Raw genomic sequence first — 22,667 nt, forward strand, 5'->3', positions numbered from 1 at the left:
GTATTTTTAGTGCTTGAGTAGTAATTATTACCAGATTTACAAGATTTAAGGTTGCACATTTTTAACACTTTTAATGGTTTCACAGTGGGGGGGGGGGGTGACTTGAATTTACTCATTGTTATTAGAGTTTTAGTTTAATTATTACTACAATGAACTGAATTATTGTGGTTATTTGTGTTATTTAACCCTTATTTAACCCTTTCCCGCATACGGTCACACCAGTATGATTAGCCGTTTAGTGCATACGGTGAACCAGTGTGATTGGAACACAATGTTGGAAAAAATTGTAGCTAATGTTAGCTTTGAGGAAACAGAGATTTAACATTAAAAAGTATACCAAATGTGGTGGTTAGAACTATGAGAAGCTTAATAACGCTAATGATAACAATGAAATATTTAAAGTAACATGCGCGCTACATAGCATAAAATAAGTTACATGCGAAAGAGTTAACTGAATGAGTTACTTTCAATTTTGTCCCCATGCTAAAATCTTATCCTATCCTTATGCTATTATTTTGTTTAAATAAAAGGAAGTGTGTTATCATTTTCACACACTTAAAATGTTTGTCATGATAAATGCTAAGAGTAAACCCCATCCCTCTGAACCGAATCACTACAGACCAGTAGCACTTACTTACACAAAATGTCTTGAGAAACTGATACTGAATGCCATCCTCCCATTTGTCAGCCCACAGCTAGACCCACTCCAGTTTGTCTACAGGGCTAAGAGGGGGACGGAGGATGCAGTGGCATGCCTCCTCCACACTCTACTCCAACACCTGGATACCCCTGGCCACTATGCCAGGGTCAATTTTGTAGACTTCAATTCAGCATTCAATACTATTCAATGACATTTGGTCATCAGTAAACTCAACAATCTCCACATTCCATCTCCTCTCATCTGATTCATATACAATTTCCTCAGTAACAGATCCCAGGCTGTCAGATCAGGTACCACCACATCCCCCCTCATCATCATCAATACCGGTGCCCCACAAGGCTGTGTTCTGAGTCCATTTCTGTACACACTCTACACCAATGACTGTCTCAGCCCATCTCCCATTACAAGGTACTTCAAATACTCAGATGTAATGTCACAACCAAAGTCAATGTTAACGTTATTTTGTGAGTTGAAGATTAACGTTACCTAGCTAGCTTTGTTGCTAAATATTGATGGCTATCAACATTAGCTCCTACTGATCTTAATGGTAAACTCAAATAACAAATTAGTTTGCTATCAGCTAGTTGTTAATGGGCAGCTAATGTTAGCTAGCTAAATAAAAAAACATCCAAACTTATACTTTACTAGCTAGCTATTACATACATTATGGTCACTGTTGTTAGGTAACTACTTGTGTGTGAAAGTGCTAACAGCTTCAAGATAGGCAGCTAACATTAGTAGGATGAGAAAACAAGCTTGTTAGTCTAATACTAAAATCATAAAGAAATGAAACTTCAGTTATTGTTGAGCCCATTTTTATGTATACTAAATTCCAATGCAGTAGAACTTCATGTGTTATATGATGCTGACACCTGTAACGTGAACTTTGTAGGGTACTAAGTGTCAGTTTGACCTACACCTCTCCTATACCAAGCAGCGGAAACATCTTGGCTTGAAAAAAAAAAGGTGAAAAGATGTGCAGTTTCTTCTGGTCATTACTGCCTCCTTGTATAAGGAAGGATAGTCATTAAATCATTCATTAGTTGTGTTTGCTAGCAAGTTTAGTCAGTTGGCTTGCTAGCCAGTTAACTTACTTACTTAGCTAAGTTTAACCATTACAGCAACTAATGTTTCCAGTGCATTTAGCAGATGCTCTTACCCAGAGTGATGTACATAGGTTACACTATTTACATGTTATCCATTTATACAGCTGGATATTTACTGAGAAAACTGTGGATTAGGGATCTTACCCAAGGGTACAGCAGCAGTGCCCCAGCTGGGAATCGAACCAGCAGCCTTTCAGTTACGCACCCTGCTCCTTACCACTTTGCTACACTGTCACCCCATTTAATCTTGCAACAACAAAATTTCAACTGTGCCCTTCCAGCTCCCCATGACAGCTTAGTGATTGCTGGTTAGACAGCAGCCAGCAGTCTCATGAGAGGTTTCGCTCAAATGGACCCATCTCATGTCACTGCCAGGTCATCCTGAGCAAGACCATTTTCTGTCACCATGAAATACTTACTGAGGCAATTCTGGATTAAGTACCTTGCACAAGGGTACAACAGCAACGCCCCAGCAGGGAATTAAACCAGCAACCTTTTGGCTCCTTACCACTATGCTACACTGTCATCCACCATGACAATGTGGTTGGGTCACATGGATAAGAGGACCAAAAAAAAAATAAATAAGGTTCTATCTAACCTGTATTTGTGGTCCAGCAACAGTTGCCACAACTGTCTGACATTTAGCCAGACAGCCATCTACTTAGCCAGACAACACTAGCTAGCTAACCAGCATCAGCTAGATAGTGTTTGTTGGATGAGGTTCGGATATTAAGATGACTTCATCTAGCTAGTTAGGCAATATTTGCAAGAACAGCCCTTTGTGGAGCTGCACAGCAACCTCACCCACTTCACTTTTTCATCATTTTTGTATAAAGTATAACTTGTGAGTTATTTTTTAATGTATTTTGTCATTAATTAACACACACACATACACAGTGTGTGTGTGTGTGTGTTTGAATTTGTGCTACTAGGAATGTGGATGAATGTTGTGTTTGGTATGTTGTATTGCCTATTTGTTTTGAAGAATTACTAAAGGATGGAAAAAACTTCCGCAAAAAAAGTTTATTCTGCTGTGGTGCACTGTGGACAGAGGAGTCACAGAGAGACTGTGCTCATATGAGTGGGATGATTGTGTTTTATGTACAATTGCCAAGTCCAAAGAATAGTGGTGAAAAGGCATTCAAGAGAATCATACAAGATTAGAATGTTTGACATGAATATTTGTACATATTAATGGTTGATAACTTGTATAATACATACTGACAACTCATGTAGGGGTGATTCAGACCTGAGATATACACTGATGAACCAAAACATGATGACCACCTGCCTAATATGCTGTTGGTTCTCCGTGTGCTGCCAAAACAGCACCGACCCGCTGAGGCATGGACTCTACAAGACCCCTGAAGGTGTCCTGTGGTATCTGGCCTCAAAACAATAATAGCAGATCCTTCAAGTCCTGTAATTTGCGTGGTGGAGCTGCCCTGGATCGGATTTGTCGGTCCAGCACATCCCACAGATGCTCAATCGGATTGAGATCTGGAGAATTTGGAGGCCAGGGCAACACCTTGAACACTTCATCATGTTCCTCAAACCATATCCGAACAATGTGTGCAGAGTGGCAGGGCGCATTATCCTGCTTAAAGAGGCCACTGCCATCAGGGAATACCATTGCCATGAAGGGGTGTACCTGGTCTGCAACAATGTTTCGGTAGGTGGCACATTTCAAATTGACATCCACATGTCCCAGGACCCAGGGTTTCCCAGCAGAACATTGCCCAGAGCATCACACTCCCTCCACCTGCGTGTCGTCTTCCCACAGTGCATCCTGGTGCCATCAGTTCTCCAGGCAAACGGTGCACACATACACAGCCATCCACATGATCTGAAAGAAAATTTGTGGTTTGTCCTTCCTCGGACCACTGTCGGTAGGTACTCACCACTACTGACTGGGAGCACCCCACAAGCCTTGCCGTTTCAGAGATGCTCTGACCCAGTCATCTGGCCATAACAGTTTGGCCCTTGTCAAAGTCGCTCAGGTCTATACTCCTGCCCATTTCTCCTGCATCCAACACGTTGACTATGAGAACTGATTGTTCTTTACCATCTAATCTACCCAAACTTTGACATGTGCCCTTGTTTGGAGATGATCAATGTTATTCGGTTCACCTGTGAGTGGTCATAATGTTTGGCTCATCAGTGTACACGCTTTGTGTTAAATGGAAATTGGGAGGTGGGGGAAACCCTTGGACTGAGTCATATATAGGAAATGGAAAGACAAAAAATTATTTAATCAAACAAAATAGTATTAACCATAGTCAGACTACATAGACTACACAAGTAGACAAGATGCAGCTCTTTCATACTGAAACATTTAAAGAGCCTGTAAACGGTTCTGACAATCTCAAAAGATTAATCCCCAGGGTTTTGAGCTTATTGATAAACTTACCAGCACTGCTAAAGTCACAGGTGATGTTGAAGCTGATGTTTTTTTTCACTGAGTGGAAATGTTAATTCTATTCTATACATATACGTTATTGCCACCCTTATGCAGCTAATGTTAGCAGAACCATGCCTACACCTAAGGGCTATGACACAAATTCACTAATTCTCACAAAACCACTGTTGCCAATTCCAAAAATGTATTCATAGATGATTCATTCATTCCTTTCAGCTTCTTAGCAGAAGCTGTTATCCAGAGCTACTTACATAGCTTACAGTTTTTACATGTATGTAACTGCCCTACTGGGGAATCAAACTGGCAACCTGTGGGTTACAAGCCCTGCTCCATTTATAAAGTAGTCACAGTTTTCAAAGCATTAGCATTAGCATTAGCATTAACTTTAGTGTCTTAACCTCTCCATTTCTGTCAACATGTATTGTGTTTCATGTTTGGCTAAGCATCATCAGAAACTTTAACTGTTATTTTCACATTAATTGCAATAGTGGTAGTACTGTAGTTCAACAATCTCAGTAATTGCATTTTTCTATCGCACCATGTTTGTTTTATGGTCATCAACATAATATTAACTTATAATGAGTCAGTGTTTTTATTTAATTTTAGCAAACAATGAAATATTGTGTTTGTTTTTCTTATGGAATATACCAATCTTAATAAACATTAGCAAACATTCAGGAAAACTTTAAGTGCTGACAAAATATTCTGAAAAGGTCAATTTAAATTTGCATCTTATCTGTACAAAGCCATGATGCCATAAACCTTGAGTTGTGTCATCAATGTGGCCATAATGGATGACCCAGGCAATACAGCAAACTCACCTCTTGGAAAATACCAAACTAAGAAGAACAAAAAATCAAAACATCATTGCTGTCTGTTTTGGTGCCATTCGGTCTATTCCAGTGTCACCATTATAATGTGCCTGCCCTCTGACTACACCCATAGGACCCTCCATTACTTTATACTATCAATGGTTATCCACTTCATCTGGTGTACTAAGTGGACTTTGGCACGCTGCCCCTAACCATCTTTTTTTTCTCTCCCTGTCTGCTCTCCATTGCTTAAGGCTACACGAAGTCACTTGAGGATAGCCTGACATGCCTGGATTGTATCCTTGCAGTCATGATGCTAATTCTGCTGCTTCTACGCTCACTTATGACCTGCTCCCTCTGTGAGGTGTTTCGGAATCAGAATCAGACTTTATCAGCCAAGCATGCTTTTGTGGAATTTGACTCTGATTCTAGTGTCTCTTGTAGTGCTTTCATACAACATCAAGGTGACAACAATAAATACCAATAAAAGTAGTCATATAACAAACAACAACAGTAGTGCAGGGCACACACATGGAATAAGGATGGAATGAATGAGGTATATAAGAATAAATATGAACAGCTACTACACAGTAAGTTAACATCTACTGCACAATAAGTTAAAGTGTACATGAGTGCAGGCTGTGTCTGTACAACTATTATAGTAGTTGTTTTATACAACTATTGCACTGTGTTATACACAGCTATTGCACAATGAGGATGAGATAGAGTGTATCTGAATGCAGGCTATGGATATGTACAACTATATTTGTGGAACTATTGCACTGTGAACATGCAGTAACAGAGATACGGTTGATACATTGCTGATTTAACAGTTCAAGAGTGTGATGGTGTGTGGGAAGAAGCTATTCTGGTGTTGGCTTGTTTGGTGGGTAGTGATCTGAAGTGCCTGCCGGACGGAAGGAGGTCAAATATGTGGTGGCCAGGATGTGATGGGTAAGCATTGATTTTGCCTGCCCATTTCCTGGGTCTGGTAGTGAAAAGATCTTGGAGTGGTGGCAGGTTAACTCTGATGATCTTTTCTGCAGTCCTGATGGTGTGCTGTAGTCTGTTGATGTCTTGTTTGGTGACAGAGCTAAATCAGACCATTACAGGTGGTGAGGACAGACTAAATCAGTGGTTCTCAACTGGTGTGCTAGTGTGCCATGAGGCAAAGTGAAGTGTGCCGTGGAATTTTGAGGAACCCGATTCATTTTTATATAGGTGTATGCACATACACTGTGAAAACACTGATGTCTTATATTGTGCTATTAACCCCCTCGCACGTAACTTATTTTTATGCTATGCAGCGCGCATATTATGTTACATGGTTCATTATGTTTTCATTAGCGTTATTAAGCTTCTCATAGTTTTCAGTTAGCATTTGCTATATTTTTTAACATTAAATTGCTGTTTCCTCAAAGCTAAAATTAGCTAGAATTTTTCCAATCTAGTGTTCTAATCACACCAGTTTTAGCATACACTAGAATTTCCAATCTAGTGTTCTAATCGCACCTGTTTTAGCATACGTGCTAAACGGCAAATCACACCGGTGTGACTGTACGTGCGAAAGGGTTAATGGAGTAATGTTTTGTTTTATTTTACTTATTTTATTTTAGTATGTTGCTGCTCTTGATGCTGCACTATGTTGGACAAGTTCTTGCTCTGATGCACTTCAATGTTTTTTAATAAATTATATGATCGCCTGTCTGATTTTGTTTGATAATTATTTGACAGTCTACTGTAGTGCAATATGGGTCAAATCTCACTAATGACATTATAGTAGGGATGTGCAGAGAGCCCAGTATTTAGGGGCCAAGCACCGAAGGTGCTAGGCACCTATTGTAATTGTTAGAATTTTTCACTATTAGTATTATTATTATTATTATTATTATTATTATTAAGGTAAATATTGGGCTCTCTGCACATTCTATTGTCTAGTGAAATTTGGCCACTTTGGGATCTTATACTGAAAAACAGGTTTAAACACCCACGTGTCCATGTACTTAGTTTTTAATGACATTTTGTTCTAATGGACATCACAAGGCACAGACCACACAAAGAAAAGCAGATATTGCGACCAATTTTTTAAAGGTTATTACATCATTACATATCAGGTCCTAACTGGAAAATGAACACATAGTTCAGTGTCCAAATGGCATGGCTGCTAAGATACAATCAGTTTGTAGCACTTAAAATAAGCACATCTCCTGCACCTTTTGACCTACTGCCACAACTAATACACTAAATAGTGTTGAAGAAACACTTGGACTTTCCATATTGGCAAGGCAGGGTTTTTTTCTACTTCAGAAATTACATCTGGAAAGTGGGGTTGTCTTACATGAGAGGACTAGACCTTTAAATGTCATTATAAATGGGTAGCACTACTGCCTAACAATATGGAAGTTTCAAGTTTGGGGTGCGTCTGCGTTCAGTTTGTACCTTGTCTCTGTGTTCATGTGGCTTTCCTCTGGGTATTCTGGTTTTCCACCACAGTCCAGACATATTCAGGTAATGTCAGTTGGACATGCTATATTACCCATAGGTGTGAGTGTAAGAGTGGGTGTCAATGTGTCTGTTCAGCCTGTGATGGACTGGTGTCTTGTTCAGCGGTTGTTTTCATTGTCTACCTTTTGGCCCTGTGGTGCTTGGCCCCTTCATTGCTGCTTGCAGCTATATTTGTGTTTGTATCTGTATTTGTTGAGGCAGCAAAATTATTTGTATTTGTATTTGAATAAAAGTGGAAATAAGTGTAACAATTTTTGTTTTTATTACACTTCTACTTTTAAGATATTAAAGTGTTAATATAAGTGTTCTTCAATAAACTCGTAGGCCTATAATAATTATGAACACTTAAATGTAATATTGGTTTATGGTTTTCATAAACCCAGCAATAAACACAGGACATGGCTGTGTTGTTGATGTGGTACTTGTGGGGGTTGGGTGGATACCAGGTTAGGATGCTTGAAATGCAAGTGATTGTGCATTGCAGATGTTGACAGATGTTTAACATCTTTGCCTCTGCTGAATTCACTTTACAGATCACCTTGGTTTGATCTGTGCTGACTGTGAAATGCTGCCAGACAGCACTTGTGCGGGGTTTTTTGGCTGGGGGAGCACTACAAGTAGGCTTAGCATGCACCTTCTCTATTTCATTTTCCAAATCCATGTTGGAAAATGGGGTAAGGCTTGGGGGACAGCAAATGAGCCCACTATTTGTGCATTCGTATTCAGATTCGGCTCCACCCCTACATTATAGCCTATCATAATGTGTGTGACATTCTTCATAATCGATAACCATCTTTAAGTTGGTGTGTCTTGACGTTCTGGTTTGACCTTTGATGTGACTTAGCCCCAAAAAGGTTGAAAATCTCTGGACTAGATCGCTGTGTAGAACTAAACCAGCAATTCCTATGGCAGGTTTAACTTCTTCAGATGGTGCAGGAAGTATATCCTTTGCTTGGCCTTTTTTGCAATGGAGATGGTGTTGGTCTCCCACTTTAGGTCTTTGGAGATTATAGGTCCCAGTAAGCTGAAGGTCTCCGCAGCTGTGACACAGCCTGCCTAGTATAGCAAGGGGGGTCAGTGGTGGGGGATTCCTCCTGAAGTCCACCATCATCTCCACTGTCTTGAGTGTGTCCAACTTTAAATTGCTGTTGCTGCACCAGAGGGCCAGCTGCTCAACCTCCTGTCTCTATGCAGACTCGTAACCAGCTGGGATGAGACCAATGACTGTTGTGTCACCCGCAAACTTCAAGAGTTTGACTAAGGGGTCCCTGGAGGTGCAGTTTTTAGTGTAAAGGGAGAAGAGCAGTGGGGAGAACATGCAACCCTGTGGGGTGCCAGTGCTGATTGTCTGGGTGGTGGATGTGAGTTTCCCCAGCCTCACTTGCTGCTTCATGTCTGTGAGGAAGTTGGTAATCCACAGACAGGCACAGTGAGCACTTTTGGCAACTGTGCTGGGCCTGTGTCTGTGTACCCCTTCATGATCCAGCTCCACAAAGGGTAGGCTGGATCCCCCAAGAGCATAATTGGCACCTATGTTCCACAGATGACTTCTGTGTCCTGAGAAGATTGAGAACATAATATAGACCTATTGACATTAATATGAATTAATATAAGTTACATTGACATAAACAAGATGTTCATTAAAACAAACAAAAATGACTAACTCCCCTCTCAGCCCTTGCATAGATATCAGAGTTCCGCAACACTCTGAAGTCATGAACACTGCTTGGCCATCCGACATTGATGTTCAGAAACCTGATGCAGTAAACCATTATTATTAGCTTATGATAATACATCTGATTTGTGTTGACACCTTGACTAATCAATTAGTCTAAGCATTCATTAAAGACAATTAAGGAGAGCACATAAAATACTTAACACTTTCTTCAAAAGCAGGACTATTACACTATTACACATTGGGAAATATTGTAGGAAATAACATTTTTACCTGTACTGATGGTCAACAATGGCTTGCAGGATAACAGAGTGCCACCCTTTCGGAATAAAATAGTCGCTGTGGCTGTCTGATGGTGCAATTATTGGGATATGGCTTCCATCAATTGCCCCACCGCACTGAAGAAAGCCCTACCATGCTTTGAAGCCACGAATGACCTCCTTCAGGTGATGTTCCACTGAGAGTCTGATATATTTATGCAGTAGAGACACTAGGGCCCTACAAACCTCATGTACAATAATGCACACTGTAGTTTTTCCAACCCCAAAAAGATGGCCAGGGTTCGATACCCAGAGCCCGTAGAAAGCCACCATAATGCAATGGGAACTCTTTTTTCGACAGATACTGACTGCCGAAGGTGCGTGTCTTGATGGGCAAGACGGGGTTGCAGAAGGTTGCAAAGCATCCTAAATGTTCATGCACGCATTCGGAAGTTCGACAGCCACATTGCGTTGTCAAAAGTGCCCTGGATTACACAAGTCCACCGCTCACAGCTGGTCTGTCTGCACCACACTCCTCACTGGACAGTGATACCGGTGGTGACAGCTGCACGAAATAAAGCGGAGCAGGCAAGCCTCCTCCATCTCTGACGCTGTCTCGTTATTTTTATAAAATTTGTGCTGCAGATACATATTTCCATGTTGAAAGTAAGCAAGCCCATTTCATTACCCTCCATTTTGGTTAGCTTATGTCAACTGCTTCTACTTCCGAGTGCTGTAGCATAAGCTAATCATGATTGGCTCCAGTGCAAATATTTTTTGCACGAGACCCCCCCCCCCCCCCCCCCCCCACCCCAAACAAAAGGGCATGCTCATGCGCACACACATGCACGGACACATACACACACACAACCACTCCAAACAATTAAATTAAATAAGTGGTGGGTAGAAATAATATTTATTTTTAACCCTTTCACATGTCCGGTCACACCGGTGTGATTTGCCATTTAACACATATGGTAAAACCAGTGCATTGAGAACACTAGATTGGAAAAATTCTAGCTAATTTTAGCTTTGAGGAAACAGCAATTTAATGTTAAAACATATAGCAAATGCTCACTGAAAACTATGAGAAGCTTAATAACACTAGTGAAAACACAACAAACCATGTAACATAACACGCACGCTACATAGCATAAAAATAAGTTACGTGCGAAGGGGTTAATAAAACATGCAGCTTTGGAACATTGCAATAAGGAAAAACAAAAATACATAAAAATAGGCTATGACTGAAAACCGTAAGTGTTACACACAAGATGGTAAGGTGGTATATATAGCTATCAAAATTCCAAGTAATTTTAGTGATATCATTGAATGGTTACTTTGAAGACTGCATGAAACGATCAATGTGCGAGTGGGCCCGCCTACAATAGTAAAGCAGCAAAAATCGCCTTCCTACATGGGCCCCTGACAGCTTCAGGGCCCCGGTGCACTGCACCGGTTGCAGCGTTGATATTTCCACCAGTGTCCAGGAGCAATGTCATTACTATAGCAACCAATGTGGATAAGACTGAAAATGAGGATTGCTACCTGCACACACAGATTGGATCTGATCACTTGCAATATATAATGTGGACAGTCAATCAGGATGATCAGATTCTGATTGAATATGGTAAAAATCCAATTTGGACTGACAATGTGAACATAGTAAAAATTATCTCTGTTACTGAAGCAGACGGTACAGTATGCTTGAATAATAGCCAGAAAGACTGCCATGAGTTCTGGATGAAAGTGTAATTCTGCACATGCCAAAGCCATACAGCTTGGGAAAATGTTACTGGGATTGAATTTCAGTCAATGCCAAATGTGTCTCAGTTTAAATTTCCAGCCACCCGACCTTTAGCGTGTGACCAACTGAAGAATTTATTCACACCACCAAAGGACATTAACCCTCTGGATCCCATTGACCCACCGGTGGATCAGCTAGGTTTCTGTATTAATATCTCAGCGATGGCACAAGCTACAGTGTTGGTTCAAGTATCATCTGAATCTGTCATTTCCGCTGATTATCTTTGGATTTCAATGCTAGTCCAAACCAAACTGGAGATATAAAAGTTTGTTGTAGCCCCCCCCCCCCCCCCCAAGGATTAACTTGCATTGATTTTGAATAAACATTTTCCTGAAAAAAATCTCACTGTTTCAATAATTTTGTCCTCACCAGGAGCATTTCTAGCTTTTGAAAAGATCAGGGGTCAAGTCAAGTTTGCCTGGGGCTTGTCTGTCTTTTTTTGAAGGGAGATCATCATTGGTAGGTTGGGAAGGTTATATCTACCTTTATAATAAATAAATATTATCACATCTTCGGGCACTGCAAGTCAAGTTCCGCTCTGTTACACAGTCTGTCTGTTGTTTTTCTAGAAATACCTCCTTTTCAGGGCAAAAATATTTGAGGCTAGGCTTAAAATATTTGGGGCTATAGCCCCGAATGATTGGACCTAACAATGCCACTGGTCCTCACCATGCTGTGTGTGATCATGTCTACATTGTGACTATTATGATAAAATTCACTTCCAAGTGCTATAAGGCCTTGCCCAGACATTTTTCATAAATCTACTCAAAATCACTAAATGCATCTGGCACACAATATGTATAAGCCAGCAGTGTACTGCAGTGGTAAGTGAGATTTACAAGAAACCTTACATAAACATTCAAGAGATATTGAACTTATGAATTTATGTTTTTTTCAAAGTTTTTTTCAAAGATCCATGACTCAATAACTTTTTTTACTGCTTGAGGCCTTGTGTTAGGCTGGTAGTCTTTCTTAAAGTTGAACAAGAGGGCTCATTGTGTAGCCCTGGGTCTGCTGAAAACAATGATATGCAGTATTAGTGTATGAGTTGGACAGATGGGGTTGGCCAGGCACACAAGTAAAAGTTGCAAGAATGGGGCAAAATACCCCCAGGACCCAAAAGGTTAAACCATATGACTTAGCATTTACATTTTAAAATGAATCTGGCCTTTAAAATGAATCTTTCCATGGGTTTTTTACAAATTTTTGGGCACATCTTTTTGAGCGATTGAGATTCTTTTCTGTCACTGTCTACTGGTACATAAATTGTTGTCATTTCATTTGTTTTTAGCTTTTTACCATACAGAACTCTATTAAAACAGAACAAAATTAAATTATTGGTCAGATTTCTGCTTCTGTGAGCAATTCTGTTTGTTACTTGGGAATATTTTTATGCTTTTTTTATTACAGCTTGATACATAAAAGGGCCTAGTTGATATGCTGGTATTTGTTCCAGCCATAACTGGAGTTCTTCATATTTAATGAGCTGGTAATTAATCTGAATTAGACAGGTTTGCCCCCAAAGGATACACTATGTCAGAAATGAGTGTGGACTGTGAAGAATATGACTTTATCATTCCAAGGAAATGCTAGTCAATCAGATTGCTTCTCAGACAATGGATGCAATTATTTCTGAAATGTGCACTGTAGTAACATTGGCATCCTTCTTTGGTTCACTGATCAGATGGTTGGCTGATTTCTTTAGGTCTGAGGTCATAAATGGTGAAGGTGTGGACATAATGACAATGAACCTAAGCCTACCTATGGAAAATGTGCTCTGAGACAAAAATTATTAATAAGCCAACGATGTATTCCCTCGTGGTATACAACGAACATAATGATTGCACTGAAACATTGGTAGCTAGCTTGCAAAGTGGTCTTACATACTGACTCTTAAAGAAACAGTTGTGCCAGGTCTCTTGTGGCACTGTACCCTGCCCTTTTTTTGCTTGCAGACGTATTTATGCAGTGGCGGTATTATGCAGGGGTGGAAGTAACGAATTACAACTACTCCTGTTACTGTAATTCAGTGCAGGAGCTGGGTATAATTTAGGGACTGAAGATTTGGAGATATAGTAACAAAATGGAGACAGAGGACAAAAACATTGAAAACAGTGAAAATGATGAAGAAAAGATGGAAGACGAGTGCCCATGACCACACCTGGAAGAATTCCTCATGTACAAGGGGAGAGAAGGAGACAGCGTGCAAATGCAATGCAAACTTTGTTTGCCGTGTACAGTGATATACAAGAATTCCGCCTCTAATCTCAAAAAACACATTGAGGTAAGAGGATTTACAGCTATTTGTATGTTATTGTTTTAGCTAATGTGTGCGCACATGCAATCTTAAATAATTAAACTACAATAGTTAAAAAAATGATATCGCAAAATATTATGACAACCACTTTCATTACAGTAGATTAAATCAGTAGTCATTTAACCGAATTTACCACACTTTCACATCATGCTAAACAATTAAAGATTAGTTTAATAATGCATTAAATATCAACATTTAAAAAAGTAACTAATACTCGTTTTTGAGAAGAATACTTTTACAACTTAACTTTTACTTAAGTATTTTTAAACACTTTTACTTGTAGTTGAGTAATATTTAAGTAATGCAATGGTACTTTTACTTGAGTACAGATTTTCAGTACTCTTTTCACTCCTTCTATTATGATCTTCAGTATTTATGGGCTGTAGCAAAAGGCGAGAACAGTCACCCCACCCGGCATTGAAGCCGGGTCTACAGGGTACCAAACGTGTGACTTTGACCACAACGTCAAAGAGCCAGGCTCGTTGGTATGGTAGTCAGAGCGCATACTCAACTGTAGTGACAGCACTCCGTCACACTGCCCTCCCCTTCAGGAAGCGCGCCTGTGCGCTTCACACACCAAGGCGTCCCTTGCACATCCCCACCGTACTTCTCCCATCGCAGGGTGCCCCACTCACTGGTGCTTCACCCATCTCTGGGGTCCCCTCGTATGGCTCACACACTGGGCACGCCTCAAATGGCCTCGTGGCCAGCCATCCCACTGCTGACACCATTTGTAGCGAAGAGCGCGAGCAGTCACCCCACCCGGCCTCAAACCTGGGTCTCTGGGGTACCGAACATGTGACTTTGACCACTACGCCAAAGAGCCAGGCTCGTTGGTAGGGCAGTCAGAGCGCATACTCAACCGTAGTGATGGCACTCCATCACATGGGCCTATAAAATGTACTGCTACCTGATTCGCTCACTCAGGGTCATGTTTCTTTATGTGGGTAGTGTTCGCTTCTTTGCTTGCTAGGTACAAGTTTGGAAAGAGACACTTAGGGACTGGTCAGCAACTTCCCACAGACAGTTTAAGGAACACTTCTTTGGATGGCTCCTCTATAATGTTACCTGCGTACATGGCATCATACACACAGCATACTTGGTATTGGAAGGTATTGCTGCATTCATTTATCAAATTTCCTGGTTGTGCAAATGTACAGATATGGAGGTTTTCACAACATCGTACTGTAGGTAATTCATATATTCTGATCTGCATTACTGTATTCATACCTTCAGGAACATTACATGATTAATAGCAATAAAACAAGGAATGTTTGCATTAAAAAGTTGTTATTGTGGCTATTGTGGCATTTTGGACAATATTCTTGTCTGAAATGACTGAAATCTCACTCATCAAAACTACATCAACCTCAGCAAAACTTGATTCAACTAACCCTATAATTTAATCATTCATACTATCTTCAAGTAGAGATGCTAAGTAAAAACACTGTATCCTCAGGCGTATTTTTCTCAATTTCTCAAAGGCAAAGGTTAGTGTGTACTGTCACATAACCTATGAGCTTATGGAATAGCCGGCTGTGTTTCTTAGGAGATTATATCTGCAGATTTTGTACAGGGCGCTAGCCTCAAAACAAGAGAAATTCATGAAGTGCACATCAAATCTACTCAGGATAATGCAACAAACTGCTAAAAAGAGTGTGTTACCCAAAAGCTTTTTTGTTTGTGAGGGCAATGTACCTGTAGAGCTTGCACTGAAATATTGCCCCCTGGACAGCCTCATTGCGTCAGTCCTGAATTTTTCTAATGTCAGCAGATAAAACCAGCGACATGTGCTACCATGTACTTTCTAAGGAATGCCTTACACTACATTATCATCATTTAGCAGACACTTTTATGCAGAGTAAATTACATAGGTTACAATGTTATTCATTTATACAGATGGATATTTACTGAAGCAATTGTGGGTTAGGCTCTTGGCCCAAGGTTAGAATGGCAGTGCCACACCAGGGAATCAAACCAAGCCCTGTTTATGATTGGGCAACTGATCCCTGTAGGTGAATTAGCATGGCAGGTATTTTAAGATTTGAAAGACCCATAGAATGTCTTTTTCTCCACTTCATACGGATGAGTCCATTGATACATCAAAGGAATCAGGTCTTAATGCGCACAATAATAGCAAAATCATCACTACTTTCTTTAGAGCACAATCCTAAAAAATTCATTTCCTAGGTCTTCTAATTGAGTTATGGACAAGACAGCTGATACAACTGTCCTAGCAAGCCAGATAACTAGGGGTCTCTGGATTAGATTGGTGTGGGCCTCCCTTTAAAGCCTGAATTAGAGCCTGCATTACAGCCCTGTGTACTTAGAGCCCTGTTAGAAACCTGTGTACTTCACTCTGGCATCTGTCATTAGTAGGGTTGCCACCTGTCCCAGTTTTGCCGGGATTGTCCTTTTTTTTTGAGCGACTGTCCTGGAAAATTAATAATCTTTCCCAGGACACGAATTGTCCCGGTTTTTTGCGAAAAATGTACTTCTAATTTAGAATTTCATAGTTTCAAATAAAACCTTATTTGGTTTCCTTCTACTTCTATTCTGTTTTCTTCCTGGTTATGTTTATAATTCCAATCATGTGCCTGTAAACGGGTAAAAACAGGTAAAACACAGCGATGATTGGCCATGTCTATACTTTTATTTGATTGGTAGCGGAAATATGAAAGCTTACCTTATTGCTTAGCAACTGCCCGGGCTGCCGTGTGCATCCACATCCCCGACCCCACTGTGAGTTCAGTTGCTAGCTAGAGGTAACGTTATTATTATTTTTTTAACTTTCTATTTATTTTGTCGGTTTCGTGAAATGGGGGAGAGACGGACGAGGAGGATGACAAAACAAAATCGGACGAGCCACCAGTGCCAAAGAAAAACGATTTACAATGTACAACTCAGACTGGTCGAAAAGAGAAAACTTTTCTGAATGGGCAAGGCCCACCCAAGGAGACCTGTTCTCTGCCACCTGTGTTTTTTGTCCAGCCAAAATTTCAGTTAAATATGAAGGAAAAACAGCGCTGGAAATCATGCAAGAAGCACCAGAGTTTTAAGCAAATGCAAAAAATCTAGTCATTTTAACTTTTATGACAAAAAAAAGTGAAGAAAAAAGGAAGACGGGATAGCAATAGCGGAGCTTAGCAGTGTATACCACGGAGTGCTTCACGGCCACAGCTACTTATCTACGGATTGTGGCAATACAGTAAGTGCGAAAAAGAGGTGAGAAATGTCAGTGTTAGGTTGAAATTCATTCAGTTAAATAGTTGTTTCTAATCTATTATAATACATCTAATCATGTTTTCACTTCTAAAGAGTATACCTTTGGACATATGGTTACATTTTATAGTAATTATAATTAGACAGTATATGTTTAAACGTTAAAGTAAAAAATCTATTTAATGTAGAAAGGGACAGCAGCAGGAGTCCAGGGTGAGTGCAACTGCGTCAGGGAGTGCGTCTGCGTCAGGACAAATATAGGTAAGGGAGGCAATAAGGAGTCCTACAACTGTTAACGTAGTATATTTGGAAATATGGTTTAATCCCCCTCCTCCCCTCTCCCCCAAAAAAAAAAAAAATTGGTCCAAGTGTCCCGGTTTTTCACAAATCAGAGTTGGCAACCCTAGTCACTAGACCACAACACTATCGAAGGATGATGTGGGAATATGCAGAATCAAATTCGCAATAGACCTGGCTTACTGCAGTTCAAAGTACTTCCTCCCCTAGAACCCTCTAAAGCCAAACTTTAGATATACACATGGTCAGAGCTAACATGCATTTGATGTCACCAGGCTTCAGCTACCCTTGGCCATCTATTTCAGACATGTCTGAAATTACACAATATCTGGTCAGATATCTTCAAGACATTCTAATACATATGTGATGAATACATTATAATTATAATTGTCCTTGACTATATCAGGGTGTGTAGGCATCAATTAGATGCCCTGGCTTTCAAATCCTTCAAAAAATGCTGGTTGCCCTGGTATGCAAGATGTGTAGCTGCCTAGCTTGGGGTAATTCCTGGGCAAAGGCAAGTGAAGCTATCTGTGACATGTTTACCTTCCATGAAATTCAGTTACCATTTCAAAAACAGTACGCATCAATGGCAATGTGAGTGTTTTTAGCAAATTATAAAGACTTCATGTAAATATATTTGTGTATTTTACTTGTTACCATTCGTACAATAAAATGCTTACTGTAGATATATGCCAAATATTGCAGTACTACACCGCAATGGTAGTTTGCTAGCTCACATTACATTGCAGGTGCTTACAGTGCAGCTGTTCTAATACATTCATATGTCTCCTGCATGACAGCATTTTAGCTAACTACCTAACCAACTAACACCCAGTAACCATTCTTAATTGATAAATATGTCAATGTAATCAGGATGTGCATGTTAAGTTACAATGACTAACTAGATGCAAGTACGGTACAATGCATTAGCATGTTAGCTCACACATAATCTGGCTGGTTAATGAAAACAGTATAATCGACATCAATAGTTCTACTTCCTCTTTCATTAAGCCTTTGAATTTTGCCACAGTCCACCACAGAACTGAATACAAAAGTGAAAGCACAAAGGAAAAATAAGAAGAAATTCCTGACAGCAGAGCTGAATTGAACTGAACTGAACTGAACTCAGCCAAGTAACAGCAGAGCTGGCTGCTGGTGTTCTATTATGGAGACATGGTAACCATGCTATAGTTTAAATTTAAACCAGCTTTCAACGCAAATTGGCAAAATTCAGCATGAAATATCTCAGCCATTTCATCATTTTGCTGTGATTTTGTATGTGAACTGTGACTATGACAAGCAACAAATTGCGACCACAGTTTTAAAAATCTGTGCAGTAGTGTCTGTAAATATGACAACACAAGTACATTAGCAATTTTATTGGTGCAAACTCTAAAACACTAATTTACTAAATAACCAATAACTTACTCTTAAAATTTCATTACAGTACATTATTGTCATTTAGTAGATGATCTTATCCAGAGCAATTTGTAAGGTCTGTAGAACAACGATTAAGTGCAGCGGTAGCACGACAAAACTTACCACTCCCCTGGTGAGACGGCATGGTGAAACCTATGCAGGTGACAAGGAATCTGTGGATCCTAGTACAGCTAGCATAAGCAAGAACACGCAAGACACAGATATTAAACACTTTCTCCAGCCACAACTTAGCCACAACTTGGCAAGGTTCAGGACTCTGCTCTGGCTCTTGCTCGATTGCTCTAGCTTGGACGAGTCCCTGCTGTGTTTGTTGGTGTTGTGTTTGTGGAGTGGTTTCTGTGCTATTACATTCAATCGGATAAAAATAAAAATTGGTGCTATTTACCTAGCTATTACATAAGGTGGGTCTGATCTGCTCTTAAAGTTGAATCTTTTGTTGCCATTAGGGGACAGAGAGGGAATTTTCCACTTTTTTTTCCTCCGTCGCAGCTAATTCGGCTCTAGCCGACGAGAGGTTTTTTGTTGTTTTTCGCCCTCTCAGGAGCAAATCTCTAATTAATTAAGCAGCACACTTTAGCTAGCTATCCGGGTAGTTTAGCTAGCCAGCCGGTTCGCTTGTTTACCTTTTTCTACTACTTTTCAGCATCAAGATTTTAGGATATTCTGATTCTGGTTGTGTTAGCGCGTCTGCTGAACTGTAAACGTAGTTTTATTGTATTAGGCTAAGTGGCATTTATTGCGCTTGATTTCTGCCTTTTGACTGTTCTGAGCCACCTCGGTGCTTTTAGCACTTTTTTAGCTGGTAATTCTGTCTCGGCAGTAAATCCATATTTGACCCACGATCCTGATAGTGGGAGGACTGAAGAGCCCCAGGGCACCCAGGTGGCCTCACCCTCCAAGAAAAGGGAGTTGGTGATAGTGGGGGATTCAGTCATTAGAGGGGTAGATAGCATAGTGTGTTCGCGCGACAAGGAGTCTCGCATGGTCTGTTGCCTGCCTGGTGCCCAGGTTGGAGACCTCCTGGAGAGCGCGGACAAGCTCCTGGCCAGAGCGGGGGAGGATCAGGTGGTCATGGTCCATGTTGGAACCAATGACATAGGAAAGGGTAGGTTCGGGGTTCTGCAAGAAAAATTTATTGAGCTAGCGGGGAAGATTAGGAGCAGAACCTCCACGGTAGTCTTCTCTGGAATTCTACCAGTACCACGTGCAAGCAAAGGGAAGCAAGCCTTTATATGGAGGTTTAACACGTGGCTACAAACCTGGTGTAGGAAAGAGGGGTACAGGTTTATGGGGCACTGGGACTCCTTTTGGAACAGGGGTGACCTGTACAAGCGGGACGGGTTGCACCTGAACCGGAGGGGTACAGCTGCACTGGGCCAGCGTATGCTTAGGGTAGCAGAGGGTTATTTAAACTAGGGTCTGGGGGGGCAGGGAGTTTATACAGTCAGATGGGTAGGGATAGACAGACTGCCGGAATAGAACACACCATGGCTAAATATTTTATTAGTAGAAAGGAAACGATGCTTGTAAATCAGTCAGAGCAGCACTGTAATAGAGGTGGTTCTGAGCAGTTGGGGGCGGGGGTGAAGGGCAGGAGAGGCACACGTGGTACCCTGAAATTCCTCTGTTTAAATGCTAGAAGCATAAAAAATAAAATTCTCGATCTGGAAACCGTTATGAGTAATAGTAACTTTGATGTTGTTGGGATTACAGAGACGTGGCTTGGTGCAGGGGATGGGGATGAGTACAACGTAGAGGGATACAAGCTGCTAAGAAAAGATAGAATCAATAGAGGAGGAGGAGGCGTAGCTTTCTATGTAAAGGATAATCTTAATACTCGGAAATACCAGGAATGGAGCCCCTTGGTGTTAGTGAAGACATATGGATTAAGATATTGGGGGAAAATGAAAAAGGTCTGAATGTTTGAGTATGCTATAGGCCACCAGCCAGTCAGTAGTGAGTAGTATGCTCTTTGATAACATTAAACTAGCATGTCAGGAGGGTGAAACAATAGTAATGGGGGACTTCAATTACCCTTCACTTAATTGGGAAGCTGTGTCAGGTCAAGGTAAATGTGAGGAAGAGTTTTTGGATGTTGTAAATGACTGTTTTTTGATACAGTCTGTTACTCAACCCATGAGAGAGAACACAATCCTAGATCTGGTTCTGTATAATAATCCTGATAGAATCGGCAGTATTGAGGTAGGGGAACCACTCGGTACAAGTGACCATAGTTCAATTACATTTGAAATTTTTTGGCAAGTTAAGTCTGCATTCTCCAATGCTAGAGTATTCAACTTTAGGCAAGCTGACTTTATTAAGATGTGTGATTATACAAGGAATATAAACTGGGTACCTCTTCTAGGTGGGGCGGCAGTGTAGCGTGTAGTGTAGTGGTTAAGGAGCAGGACTCATAACCGAAAGGTTGCTGGTTCGATCCCCACTGGGGCACTGCTGCTGTACCCTTGGGCAAGGTACTTAACCCACAGTTGCCTCAGTAAATATCCAGCTGTATAAATGGATAACATTGTAAAGAACTGTAACCTATGTAAGTCGCTTTGGATAAAAGCGTCTGCCAAATGAATAAATGTAAATGTAAATGTAGGTGGTAAAACTGTCAAAGAAATGTGGTGCATATTTAAAACAATTATTCTGGATGTACAGCGTAAATTCATTCTGCTGAGAAAGTGAGAAAAGGAAAGCTGAAAAAGAGGCATCCACAGTGGACGAATAAGTCGCTACCGAACAGTTTGAAACGAAAAAGGAAATTATTTAGAAAATACAAGTTGGAGAGCTCAGATAGTAATAAGATTGAATACAATTATATGCGAGCTCAAGTTAAGAAAAAAATAAGGGAAGCCCAAAGGTGTTATGAAAGACAAATTGCACTAGATGCAAAGAGCAACTCTAAACGTTTTTTTCAATATTATGGTCAAAAAAGGATAGTTAAGGATGAAATAAGAGGTATAAAAAATAAGGATGGGGTTATGGTTTACGATAACAAAGCTATTGCTGATACACTAAACAGTTACTTTGTGGAGAGTTTCACTAGTGAAGTGTTTTTTGCATATGCCTTCAGGTGCAGTCAGTTCTCAGAGACTTATAGAGGAAATTGATTTAAATGATGCAGAAGTACTAGATAAACTTCAAAAACATAAAACAAATAAGGCAGCAGGCCCTGATGGAATATATCCAAGAGTTCTCAGAGAACTAGCAGAGGTGGTTTACAAGCCTCTGACAGTTATTTTTAAGCAATCCCTTAAAACTGGAGAAATACCAGATGACTGGAAACATGGCAGTGTAGTACCTATCTACAAGAAAGGAGACCGGACTGAACCAGGAAATTATAGGCCTGTCATCTTAACTTGTATAGCATGCAAAATACTGGAATCCATCATTAGGGATAATTTGGAATTATTCCTGGAACGAAATGGTGTTCTGAATGATAGCCATCAAGGTCGTGCTTAACAAACCTCCTGGACTTCTTTGAGGAAGCTACAGCATGTCTGGACGTAAACCAAGCTTATGATATTATCTATTTGGACTTTCAAAAGGCATTTGACAAAGTTCTGCACGAGAGACTCATATTGAAAATGACATCTGCGGGAATTACAGGAGCTGTCACCGAGTGGGTTCGAAGTTGGTTGTCTAATAGAAAGCAGACTGTAACTGTGGGAGGAATTGTATCAGAGCAGGGTCCTGTACGAAGTGGAGTCCCGCAGGGATCGGTGTTGGGGCCTTTGCTATTTCTTATATACATAAATGATCTTGATGCAGAGGTTAGTAGTAAAATAGTAAAATTTCCAGATGACACAAAACTAGGGGGTCTAGCCAACAGTATAGAATCAACTAAGGTAATACAGGAAGACCTAAACAGCATCCAAAAGTGGGCAGATACCCGGCAGATGACATTCAATTTAGATAAATGTAAAGTCTTGCATGTGGGAAATAAGAACCTTAGACAAGACTACTTCATGGGTGGAAAAAAACTAGAATGTGCTCAATTTGAAAAGGACTTGGGAGTAATGGTTGACCCAAGCTTAACAGGATCTAGGCAGTGTGCTGTAGCAGTAAAAAAGGCCAACAGGATGCTGCGATATATAGCCAAAAGTATTAAGTATAAATCTAAAGAGGTTATATTGA

The 22,667-nt window shown here is 40.5% G+C and overlaps 1 protein-coding gene across 2 annotated transcripts in view; it reads right to left on the bottom strand.

Moving 5' to 3' along the window:
* Window positions 1-22,667, bottom strand: part of LOC118791806 (calpain-3-like) — a 125,509-nt gene that overhangs the window by 94,642 nt on the left and 8,200 nt on the right. The gene's annotated exons all lie outside the window — the stretch shown is intronic.

The sequence above is a fragment of the Megalops cyprinoides genome, chromosome 17 (assembly GCF_013368585.1).
Source record: "Megalops cyprinoides isolate fMegCyp1 chromosome 17, fMegCyp1.pri, whole genome shotgun sequence".
NCBI lineage: Eukaryota > Metazoa > Chordata > Actinopteri > Elopiformes > Megalopidae > Megalops > Megalops cyprinoides.